We start from the raw sequence: 12,156 nt of genomic DNA, 5'->3' as shown, positions 1-12,156 counted from the left end.
TCATTCCAATTCCTTTCCGTTAATGCTAACGACTATAACACTAATTCATCTAAGAATTCAATGATAAAAAAAATCAGTTTGCAAGCAACCTAATGATAAGAACAAAGGAAAATATTTAAACAAATTCTTACCAAAGGTACTAAAAAGAGCAAACCAAATGGAGGCTTCAGAGGGACCATACTAAGACACTCAGTGTAGAAAATCCTGTAGATTCACAAGATCATGTAATCTACTAAAACAAGAGAGAAGAATCTAATTATACTCTTTACAGTGGAAACACATAAACATCGAGCAAACAATAATCAATAAAGGAAGAGAATCAAAGGCATATAACACAATAAATATCTAGGGAAAGCCACAGCTCAAAACCCCACTATCTATTTTGTATTAATTAGGAAAATCAAGATGAAATTACAATGCTTATTCTCTCAAGAACAATCCCAACACTCAACAAATTCAATATCCAACTCATAAGTAAGCTCAAGGCCAAAGCTTAGCCAATTCACAAGCTCTCCAAGTCTCTATTCCAATGTGTAATTCCTATGAAGGATAGCTTGCATTTAAAGGGAAATAAAGCCTCTAAAATAAAACAATCCCTCAAGCATTAGTTCCTAAATTCATGCACTATCAGTGAAACTTAGAAAAATCTAAAACAAATATTACACTGTCCTTGCACTCTAGTCTCAACTAGGTCTTTTTCAGAATCGACATGCATGAGTTTCTGATGGTGGAATCTTCAGTTAACTAGAGTAGCACTAATTAGGTCACTAGTGTTCCAACTGACTGTTTACTTGCTATTAGTTCCTGAAACTGATTGGAACTAATTTAACTGGACTTAACTCAATAAACTGAGTTAACTAATTAAAACTCATTCATAACTCATCCCGAACTCCTATAAGTTAGGGATAACATATACATGTCTTCTAAAAGATTTCTAATTCGAATTTCCTAAATTAATTAAGTTAATTAAACTTAATTAATTATTTTCAAATTGCTATGAGAAAAGAATTCTATTTTAATTCACAGTCTAATTCAAGGACAAATTAAACTAGAATTTCTTGTTGCCATTTCTCAACACTCCCTCTCAACAAGAAAGGGATTATCCACTACCCTGATCCTGTCTCTGTGAAACTCAAATTTACATCTTGGCAATGCCTTTATCAAGATGTCAGCATCTTTCTCCTCCATGGGAATGTAATATAACAACATGATCCACCTCAATACACAATCTCTGAGATGATGATACCGGATATCTATGTGCTTGGACCGATCATGAAAAACTGGATTTTCAGGGAGTTTGATACAACTTTTATTATCACAATAAATCACTATCGAATCCATCTGTTGACCAAAAAAACCAACAAGGATCTTCCTCATCCAGATAGCCTCACATGTTGCTTGATTTGCAGCCATGTACTCTGCCTCTGCAAAATAGAGTGCAACTGATATTTGTTTCTTATTGTACTAAGAAAATGCAACTGAACCAATAATAAAGATCCCTCCTGATGTGCTCTTCTTGTTAGATGGGCTCCCTACCCAATCTACATTGGTAAATCATTGAAGCTTCACTCCCTCTTTCCATATGTACCAAAACCAAAACTGAGTAGTGCCTTTGAGGTATCTCAATACATGCTTTGCCACCTTCCAATACAGCTTGGTAGGCCTAACCATCGCTTGACTAAGCTGGTTAACTGCATAACACATATTTGGTCGTGTGTTCACCAAATACATGAGTGAACCCACAAGCTTCCTATAAACAGTAGCTTCCACTACTTCTCCTGAAGTAGCATCCTCCTTCCTCCAGTTACAAGCTAGAGGAGTCTCCATGGGTTTACTGCTCTCCATGCAGAATCTCCTGACTATCTCATTAGCATACTTTCCATGAGAAACAAACAACTCCCCATCTCCCTGCCATACCTCCATGCCAAGAAAGTAATGCATGAGCCCCAAGTCCTTCATATCAAACTCTTTTGCAAGGTCCTCCTTGCAATATTTGATGAGCTTCTCATCACCTGTCTGTATGAGATCATCTACATAAAGCAAAATGATCAAAAGCTTATCTTCCACCACTATGTGATACAAGTTCGCATTTTCTTCACTCTTCGTGAAGCCCAAATGAGTGAAGTAGCTATCTATCCTAGTGTACCAAGCACGGGGTGCTTTCTTCAGCCCATACAATGCTCTCTTGAGTCGTCACACATGTGACTCACAGTCCAAGGTTTCAAAACCTTTGGGATGATATATGTACACCTCTTCCTTAATCATGTCATTGAGGAAGGCAGTCTTCACATCCATTTGATGGATCTTCCAACCCATCTACGCTGATAGTGCCAAAATAGATTTGATTGACGAGTACCTTGCAACAGGAGCAAAGGTCTCATCATAGTCAATCCCCTCTACCTTTCAAAAGCCACAGGCCACAAATTTGGCCTTATGCTTCTCAACACTACCATCTACAGCTTGCTTTACCTTGTAAAGCCAATGGGATCTCATAACTGACTTGTCCTTCGGTCTCAGGACCACATCCCAAACACTATTTTGAACTATGGAGTCATACTCCACCATCGCATCAACCCAAACTCGTTGTTGCATTGCTTCCTGAAATGAAGATGTGATCAGGAGCTCAAGTCTGAGCTAGGGAAAAAGCTCAAATTTTGAATTGCTTAGAATTGTTTGAAACTAGAACAACCGGATAGGCTTCATCAATACGATCTTGTAGCCATGAACGACACTCAAATCTGACACCGTATGTGAAAGTTATTCAAGTTTGAAGTTTACAAAAATTAGTTTGACTTGGGTTGACCTTGACTTTGAAAAATATTAAAAAAATAATATTCGAGGGATATCCCTCAAAATATTTTGAGAATATTCCCTAGAATATTCCACAAAATATTCTCTACAGGCCAACTAGCTTGTGACACTTGGCAGTTTCTGATTGGATGTGTATATAGAAGGAATAATCAATGGGTGACACATGGCAAGCCCGAAGGCTGTCATGTGGCCCCTAGTTGGTGAAATGGTGGGAAGTTAAAATTTATTGGCCTCCGCAGGAATTGAACTGTGGTCTCCATGGTGACAGCCAAGTGGCCTAACCGGGTGGTCTATATCGTGGGTCTTAACCACTTTGGCGCAACATTATATTTAACCATTTGCCTAACCATTAGCAGTTCCACTGGCGGGAATCTAGCCAAGCGCATGTGACCATGACACTAGCATTAAATGCTATGGTTAATGGTTCCGCCATTTTAGCCAGAGTGTGCCAAATCTAGTGGATTTAGCCAATTTTATCTATAGTTAACTCCAGTCCTCCACATTTGGTGGAGTTTTTTTAGGGAAAACTAGGAGAAAAATTCAGTTAGCCATAAATTTGGCTAAGGAGATCCCTTTTGGACGAATTTGTATTTTGATTTTGGGTATTCTGAGCATTCCAAAGCCATTGAGATAGGTTCCAGAGGCAGTAGAGATGTTCTACAGCTTGTTTAGTTTCAGGGAAGCTTGGAGAGCCATCAGGGCCATTGGGAAAATAGAGTTATCTGGAGTTGTACCTCATTGTTTGAGGTGAACCAAAAACCATTTTCTGCTATTTTCGACCTTCTGAATGTAATGGAAGAGGTTTCAAAACTGTTTGGGGACTTCTATAGCCCGAAAATCTTCAGAGGAATTCAAAGAGCCATCAAGGCCCAATGAAGAAGGCATTGTATTTGGTAATTTTTCACTGTTTAGTGAATATGGAAAGGCATTTTTAGTGTTTTCATGTCTTATGAATCTGTATTTGCATTCAAATTTTCCTATTGAGGCACTTTTAAGCTTGTATTGAATTTGAGAGCATTATAATACAAGAGGACAAGTTCATTTTGGGAGGCTTGATCCAGCAGACATAGCCCAGGAGGGATGAACTGCTCACCAAACATCTGTGTCATGTTATGCTGAAGTTATCTTGCTATGTATTTCTGATTTAATATGTTAAACAACAAATTAAATTAACCTTCCTTCACACATAAACTCATAAACAGCTACCAAAAACACTTTGTTTAATCAGAAAGACATTGAAAACTTTGCACACATTTAATTTAATGGAAATGGATACCTTGCACACATTTTCAAGTACTTCCATTTTCAGATCAGATGGTATCAGAGATCAGGTTGAGCATTTGTTTTTGCAAAAGGTGTTAAAGTAGTGTAAGATATTGACTGTTTTATTTTTTGCAAAATGGTTGATTGTATGAGTTTTCTTGAGTTGAAAGGATCGCTGATGTTAACTAAGTCTTGGAAAGGGTTGAAGACTATTTTCCTTACCACAATTTACCTCAAGATTATCTTTGGAAAACAAACCCATTTGATTTGTGTTTGCTACAAAAGCTATTGGAGTTTGTGTTTTATGGCTGTTTGAATAAGAGTATGGCTGCAAAGACATTTGGTCAAAAGCTTTTCATTTTTTTGAAAGCTTTGATAAATTTTAGTTGGAAGTTCCTTTTGTTAATTGACCATTTACATAATGTCAACTTCTTCCACAAGTAAAGTTTCCTCCTTCACGAAATTCTTCAATGAGGACATGAAGAATGAGTTCATTAAGGTGAAGGACATGGTGCAAATTCTCATTGAGGATCAAAGAGAAAGTGTTAAGCTTAATGCACAATTGTTGGCTATGAAGGATGAGAAGGAAACAATTCTCCAAAGACTTCATCACATGGAGAAACAACTCCTTCGAGCTCAAGAATCTTTGTCCAAGAAAATACTTGAGGATGAGGTAAATCATTCAAACTTGTCTTCAATTTCCTCAATTGAAAAGTGTGTTGGTTCTTTTGAAAAAGATACAAGGGGTATAGGGTCCAAATTAATGTTTAATATGGGCTATCATGAAGGCAAAGGTTTGGGAAAGCATGCACAAGGCATGGTTGACCCTATTTCAGTGGTGGAGCGTCCCAAGAATGTTGGTCTTGGATATGAATAGTTTAATGGCGAAGAATTCAAATCCTTGAATGCATGTGATGCAAATTTAAAGAGAACCTTTATCCCAAGTTCTCAAATGCATATATGTCAAAATTGTTTTAAGGATGATTGCCATTGTTTTAAGCCATCATTGCAGCAAGTAGAGGGTAAACATGTCGCTTATGGTGAGCATGCAAATATAAATAGTTTTAAAGACAATCACAATGATGAAACTCTGAAAAGGAAAGTTGTCTCCTCTACTAGTTCATTGTCTCTCGAAGATAAAAAGGATGGACATTTTATGCAGAAAAAGGGATATAATTATTAACATGCTCAATTTGATTATGTTTCAGCAAACAATGATCATTTTTCTCGTTCAAATGAAAGGAAGTTTTGCTGCACATTTTGTGGTGGATTTAACCATGTTGCTTCAAGATGCTGGTTGAAAAAGAAAGCACACAGGAAGTAGAAGAGGCAAAGAAAAATTTCTCAGAAAGTGCTTAAGAGTTGCACATTTTGTCAAAAGAAGGGACATGATGTCTCTCATTTTTGGACCTTGCATCCAACAAGTTGTCCAAAGCACATGCAGCTTGAGGACAAAATGATTGGCACAAATGGATCTACAGATGCCATTATTGATGTGGAAATGAAAGATTCACATGAAGAAATACTATTACAACAGAAGATGCCATGGAGTTGGCTTGGTAGGAAGTGGACTAACTTCTTACTGTAGTAAGTCATACTCATTTTGTACATGCAAATTTCAGATTGGTATGCATGTATTTCAGTTGAAAAGTTTGATGCAAGATTGCATGTGAAAGCAGTTTCAGTTTGAAGGAATTTTTATGTTGTTGAAAAACTTCGCCATGGAGGTGTAAAAGATGAGTATGATACTCACTTATATTGTAGCAATGTCTTTTTAGTTCAGCTCTTTGTCACCCACATGTTTTTCAAGATGATGTACTTGTTGGTATTTGAAAAGAAGAGTTGAAGTTGCACATGTACATAGAGGTTGTTGTGTAATTAGCGAACTGTATATAGTTCATTGTACATGATACATACACATGTGTTTGTAAAGATGTATCTTGTTGTTTATCAAATTGTGTTGATTGTGTCACACATATTTGTTGACTTGTGTCGATTGTGTGCACACTTTTTACATTGATGGTTGTGTCAATTGTATAGCACATTTTAGGTCAACTTGTTGCTGATGTTTTATGTTGCACAAGGTGCCTTTGGTGTCGACTGGTGTTGAGAACGAAGTGTTGGTGCAAAGCGGTGCAAGATTCCATGAGATGGAAAAGCATGCAAGAAAAGAGGGCACAAATTTCAACAAGGGTCACTGCTGGTTTCAGAATGGCAGATTGGTATGGCAAGAAAACTTGGTCGGGATTCGAAAAAAGTATATGAATCATTCAGAAAAAATTCGCCATGAGGACAGTTGGCAAGTCAGGGATTTTTTTTTAAGGCTAAAGAGAAGAGGATGTTGTTATTCTCTCATTTTTTGTATAGTTCAGTTTCAGCATTTCAGTGAGCTTTTGGGGTCCAAAAGCTTCTCATTTGGGAGGTGTGATCAAGAGCTCAAGCTGAGCTAAGGAAAAAGCTAAAATTTTGAATTGCTCAAAATTGGTTGAAACCAAAATGACCAGATAGGCCTCGTTGATCGATCTTGTAGCCATGAACGACACTCAAATTTGACACCGTATGTGAAAGTTATCCAAGTTTGAAGTTTACAAAAATCAGTTTGACTTGGGTTGGCTTTGACTTTGAAAAATATTAAAAAAAGAATATTCTGGGAATATTTTGAGAATATTCCTTGGAATATTCCATGAAATATTCTCTACGAGGCCACCAGCTTGTGACACTTGGCAGTTTGTGATTGGATGAGTATATAGAAAGACCAATCAATGGGTGACACATGGCAAGCCTGGAGGGCGCCACCTGGCAAGCTCGGAGGGTGCCACGTGGCCCCCGTAGGTGAAATGGTGGGTGATTAAAATTTATTGGCCTCCATAGGAATTGAACCATGGTCTCCGCAATGATAGCCAAGCAGCCTAACCGGGTAATCTATATCGTGGGTCTTAACTACTTTGGCGCAACATTATATTTAACCATTTTCCTAACCACTAGTGGTTCCGCCGGTGGGAATCTAGCCAAGTGCATGTGACCACCACACTAGCATTAAATGCTATAGTTAATGGTTCTACCATTTAGTTGGAGCACACCAAATATGGCGGATTTAGCCAAGTTTATCTGTAGTTAACTCTAGTCCTCCACATTTGGTGGAGTTTTTTTAGGGCAAATTGGGAGAAAACTTCAATTAGCCATAACTTTGGTTAGGGAGATCCTTTTTGGACGATTTTTTTTTTTGATTTTGGGTATTCTGAGCATTCCAGATCCATTGAGATAGGTTCTAGAGGTAGTAGAGATGTTATACAACCTGTTTATATTCAAGGAATCTTGGAGAGCCATCAGGGCCATTGGGAAAATGGAGTTATCTAGAGTTGTACCTCACTGTTTGAGGTGAACCAAAAACCATTTTCTGTTATTTTCGACCTTTTGAACCTAATGGAAGAGGTTTCAGAACTGTTTGAGGACTTCTACAGCCCAAAAAGCTTCAGAGGAGTTCAAAGAGCCATCAGGGCCCAATGAAGAAGGCATTGTATTTGGTAATTTTTCACTGTTTAGTGAATATGGAAAAGCATTTTTACAATTTCCATGTCTTCTAAATCTATATTTGCATTCAGATTTTCCTGTTGAGGCACTTTTAAACTTGTATTGCATTTGAGTGCATTATAATACAAGAGGACAAGCTCATTTTCAGAGGCTTGATCCAGCAGATGTAGCCCAAGAGGGGTGAACTGCTCACCAAACATCTATGTCATGTTATGCTGAAGTTATCTTGCTATGTATTTCTGATTTAATATGTTAAACAATAAATTAAATTAACTTTCCTTCACACATAAACTCATAAACAACTACCAAAAACACTTTGTTTAATCAGCACGACATGGAAAACTTTGCACACATTTAATTTAATGGAAATGGATACCTTGCACACATTTTCAAGTACTTCCATTTTTAGATCAAGATGGCTTTCTCACAACACATGCACCCACAAGTGCCATGTATCTAGTGTACTTCTTTGGTGACCTCCTTTAACTGCGCTGAGAAGAGGGTGCTCCCACATTCTCTCGTGCATCATCCAACAATCTGTCAGCCTCTCTTGTGTGCTTTCTTCCATCTCTGGAAGAATTTGCCTAATAAGTGGATGTCTCCACTCTCAGAACCTCTACATGTGGCTGCTCCACATTAATCTAAGGCTCCTAAACCTTACAAACTAAAAGTTCCTCCTCCGCATGTAGCTCAAGCTCCCTCTCAAGGGATACTCGCATGGCCTTCTCCTCATCAAACTTGACATCGCTGTGAACCACTGTCATCTGACTGGTTTGCATGTACACCTGATAGTTGTGGGGAGTATTAGTGTACCCCACAGAGATCTCCAACTCTATTATTGGCTCAAACTTCTTCCATGCATCTTTTGTCACATGGCAATAAATCGATGACCCAAAAATCCTAAAGTGACCAACATATGGCCTCTTACCGGAATAAGCTTCCTCTGGTGTTTTTCTCTCAAGTATCCGATGTGGACTATGGTTTCAAACATAAACCATTGTGTTGCATGCCTCAACCCACAATTGTAGTGGTAGGCCCTGATCATGCAACATCACCTTTGCTGCCCCTACTATGCTCCTGTTCTTCCTCCCAGCAACCCCATTCTGTTGAGGGTTATGAGGTTCCATCAACTCTCATTTAATCCCTTCCGCTACACAAAAGTTCTTAAACTCATTGGAGACATATTCTCCATTGTTATCACTCTGTAGAGCTTTAAACTTCTTGCCTAACTCTTTCTTGACCAGTGCTTTGAATTCACAAAACTTTGTGAATGTTTGGTCCTTTCTCTACATGAAAAATATCCAACATTTACGAGAATAGTCATCTACAAATATAACATAATACCTGTGTTTGGTAGTGGATATTATCGAGAATGGTCCACACACATCTAATTGGACTCTCTCCAGAATAGATTATGCTCGATTGTCTCTGTCTCCAAAGGAAGACTTGGTGTATTTTCCCAAAGTACAACCCTTGCATGTATCAACTTACTCAAGTGTACCTTTGGGAAGATCGATAGATATTTGCTGCAATATCTTCAAATTCCCATGATGCAAGTGGCCCAGTCGCCTATGCCACAACTCATCGATGTCTCGACTTAACATCCTTTCTTCTTTTATACTCAAAGCAGCACAATCCTCTACCTCTATCTTATAGAAATTATGAACTCGAATCCCTATCTTCTTTACTTGACTCATGGCTATGTGTTGAAGTAACACCTTTTCTTTCAAAAATATCACATCATAGCATCTATCCTCAAGCATGGCAACAGATACCAAACTCTTCGTCAGTCCGGGTACATGCATAACATTCTTCAAGGTGAGTGGAGCCACATTCTCCCTCTGAAAAGTAATAGTGCCCACACTAGTAACACTATACTTATCATCATCACCCATCTCGATATGCATCTTGAGATCTTTCTCTTCCAGTTCACTGAATAACTCTTTGTCACCAGTCATGTGGAAAGAAGCTCTACTGTCTAAGTACAACACACTTCCCGTCATTGAAGAAACCATGCATGTAGTGAGGGAAAAGTCCAATTCGAATTTGGAGGCCAAGCCTCACCCATCGCTCCTCTTGAGGGCTTCTCCTTGGACTTCTTCAGTGGACAATTTGTAGCAAAGTGACCCATCCTATGACAATGAAAATATTTAACTTTCTTCATGTCCTTCTTCTTACCTCTATGATAAGAATCTGGTTTGGAATGGGAAATTTTACCTTTCTCCTTCTTTACCTTAATCACTAAGGCACAATTCTCTTTATCATTAGGCATTGATGAAAAGCCATCCCTGGTGTTCCTCCTAATCTCATCCTGCATCAAATATGACCATAGTTGTTCCCAATCTGGCAGGTTCTCCCGACCATTGACAGAGTCCTAATAAGTATGCCAACTCTTTGGGAGTCCAAGAAGAGAAAGGCTAACCATATCCTCCTTAGAAACTATGATTCCAACACTTCCAAGTTCATCTCGACATTGAGTGAACTTGGTCAAGTACTTTGGAATCGTCTCACCTTTCTCCATCTTGATTTTATGAAGTTTATCCTTCATTGCCAACTTCCTTTGATCACAACTATTCTGATACAAGTCTGTCAATGTTTTCCACATAGCATACAGAGTTTCCTTTCCATGGAGACTCGAGACAATGTGGTCTCAAACTCCCTCAAGGATTATTTTTCTTTCCTTTGCCACACACTTCTTCCATTCGGCTAAGTTCTGTGCATTTGTAGCTGCTAGCTTTGGGACTTCTTGATCAATGAATTCCTTCAAGCCATTATCTTCTAGCATAACCTCCATCCTGTCCCTCCAGGATATAAAATTTGAGCTTCCTTCCAAGGCATACTCAAGCCTCAACCCATGGAATGCCATCTATTGATCCTGAAGTATGTATGCAAATTCAACTTTCACCTGTAACCCAGAAACTCAAACTACGAAATCTCCTCTAGAGAGCTGATTTTAAATCAGCGATATCTCCCTCATCAGAACTCCAATTCGGCAGATTTTTTTTTTTGAATTTGGGTATATTTTCCCAAGGAATCTAAATCTGCAATTTATTTATAAAAAAATTGCACAAATTCTCAGAATGTCTCTACAAACTCTCAGCCCAAAAAACAATCTTGCTGTGATACCATGTAGAAAATCTTGTAGATTCACAACCTCATGTGCTCTACTAAAACAAGAGACAAGAATCTACTTCTAATCTCTACAGCAGAAGCCCACAAACATCGAGCAAACAATAATCAATAGAGGAAGTGAATCAAAGGCACATAACACAATAAATATCTGGGGAAATCCACAACTCAAAACCCCACTATTTGTTTTGTAGTAATTAGGAAAATCAAGATGAAATTACGATGCTTATTCTCTCAAGAACAATCCTAGCACTCAGCAAATTCAATCTCCAACTCATAAGAATGCTCAAGGCCAAATCTTAGCCAATTCACAAGCTCTTCAATTCTCTATTCCAATGTGCAATTCCTATGAAGGATAGCTTGTATTTAAATGGAAATAAAGCCTCTAAAAATAGTGCAATCCCTCAAGGATCATTTCTTCAATTCATGCAATATCAGTGCAACTCAAAAAAATCTAAAACAAATAGTACATTGTCCTTGCATTCTAGTCTCAACTGGGTCTTTCTCAGAATTGAAATGCATGATTTTCTGATGGTGGAATCTTCAGTTAATTAGAGTAGCACTAATTAGGTCACTCATGTCCCAACTGACTGTTTACTCGCTATTAGTTCCTAAAACTGATTGGAACTAATTTAACTGGACTTAACTCAATAAACTGAGTTAACTAATTACAACCCATTCATAGCTCATCCTGAACTCCTATATGTTAGGGAGAACATATACATGTCTTCTAAAAGACTTCCAATTCAAATTTCCTAAATTAATTAAGTTAATTAAACTTAATTAATTATTTCAAATTTTTATGAGAAAATAATTCTATTTTAATTCACAGTTTAATTCAAGGACAAATTAAACTAGAATTTCTTGTTGCCATTTCTCAAAACTCAGAGACTCAAGGAAGAGCAGCTAGAACAAGGATGATTAGAGAGGAAATCAAGACAAAAGAAAAAAAATTCATGAACAGGGGCCAATGCAGGTGCAAAAGAGACACCAGTGTTATGCAATCCAGGCACAGAGAAGGCTCAGCTGGGGTGCAATGCTATGTCAGGAGACTAGAGGATGCATTGTTCTAGGGATGCAAAGTTATGACGCAAGGATTGCAATTGAGACTCAATGAAAGGCCTTCCTAGGTATGTTCTTGACTGAGTAATCTAGTAAAGGTCCATACAAGAGATAAGACAAGAATAATGGACAAAGAAACCACTAAGGGAGTACACCGATCCCCAGTGGTGTCACCAATTTGTTATCCAAAATCTACGACTAGGGACAAAAGTATCTTCCCTAGGCCTGGTGGACTAACCTAGAACAACAGAAAGGCAAGGAGACTAATGTTTTCCTTAAATTAAATAGATAATGGGATGAAGCCTACTTGGAATATGGCGTATGCTTCAATCCTTCCTTGGCTTGCATGCTCCAATCTTA

This window comes from Pinus tabuliformis, chromosome 3_2, assembly GCF_031772625.1.
Source record: "Pinus tabuliformis cultivar Carrire ecotype Pingquan chromosome 3_2, CPIR1, whole genome shotgun sequence".
Lineage (NCBI taxonomy): Eukaryota > Viridiplantae > Streptophyta > Pinopsida > Pinales > Pinaceae > Pinus > Pinus tabuliformis.
The sequence above is the reverse complement of the archived record's forward strand: the minus strand, read 5'-3'. Positions refer to the sequence as shown.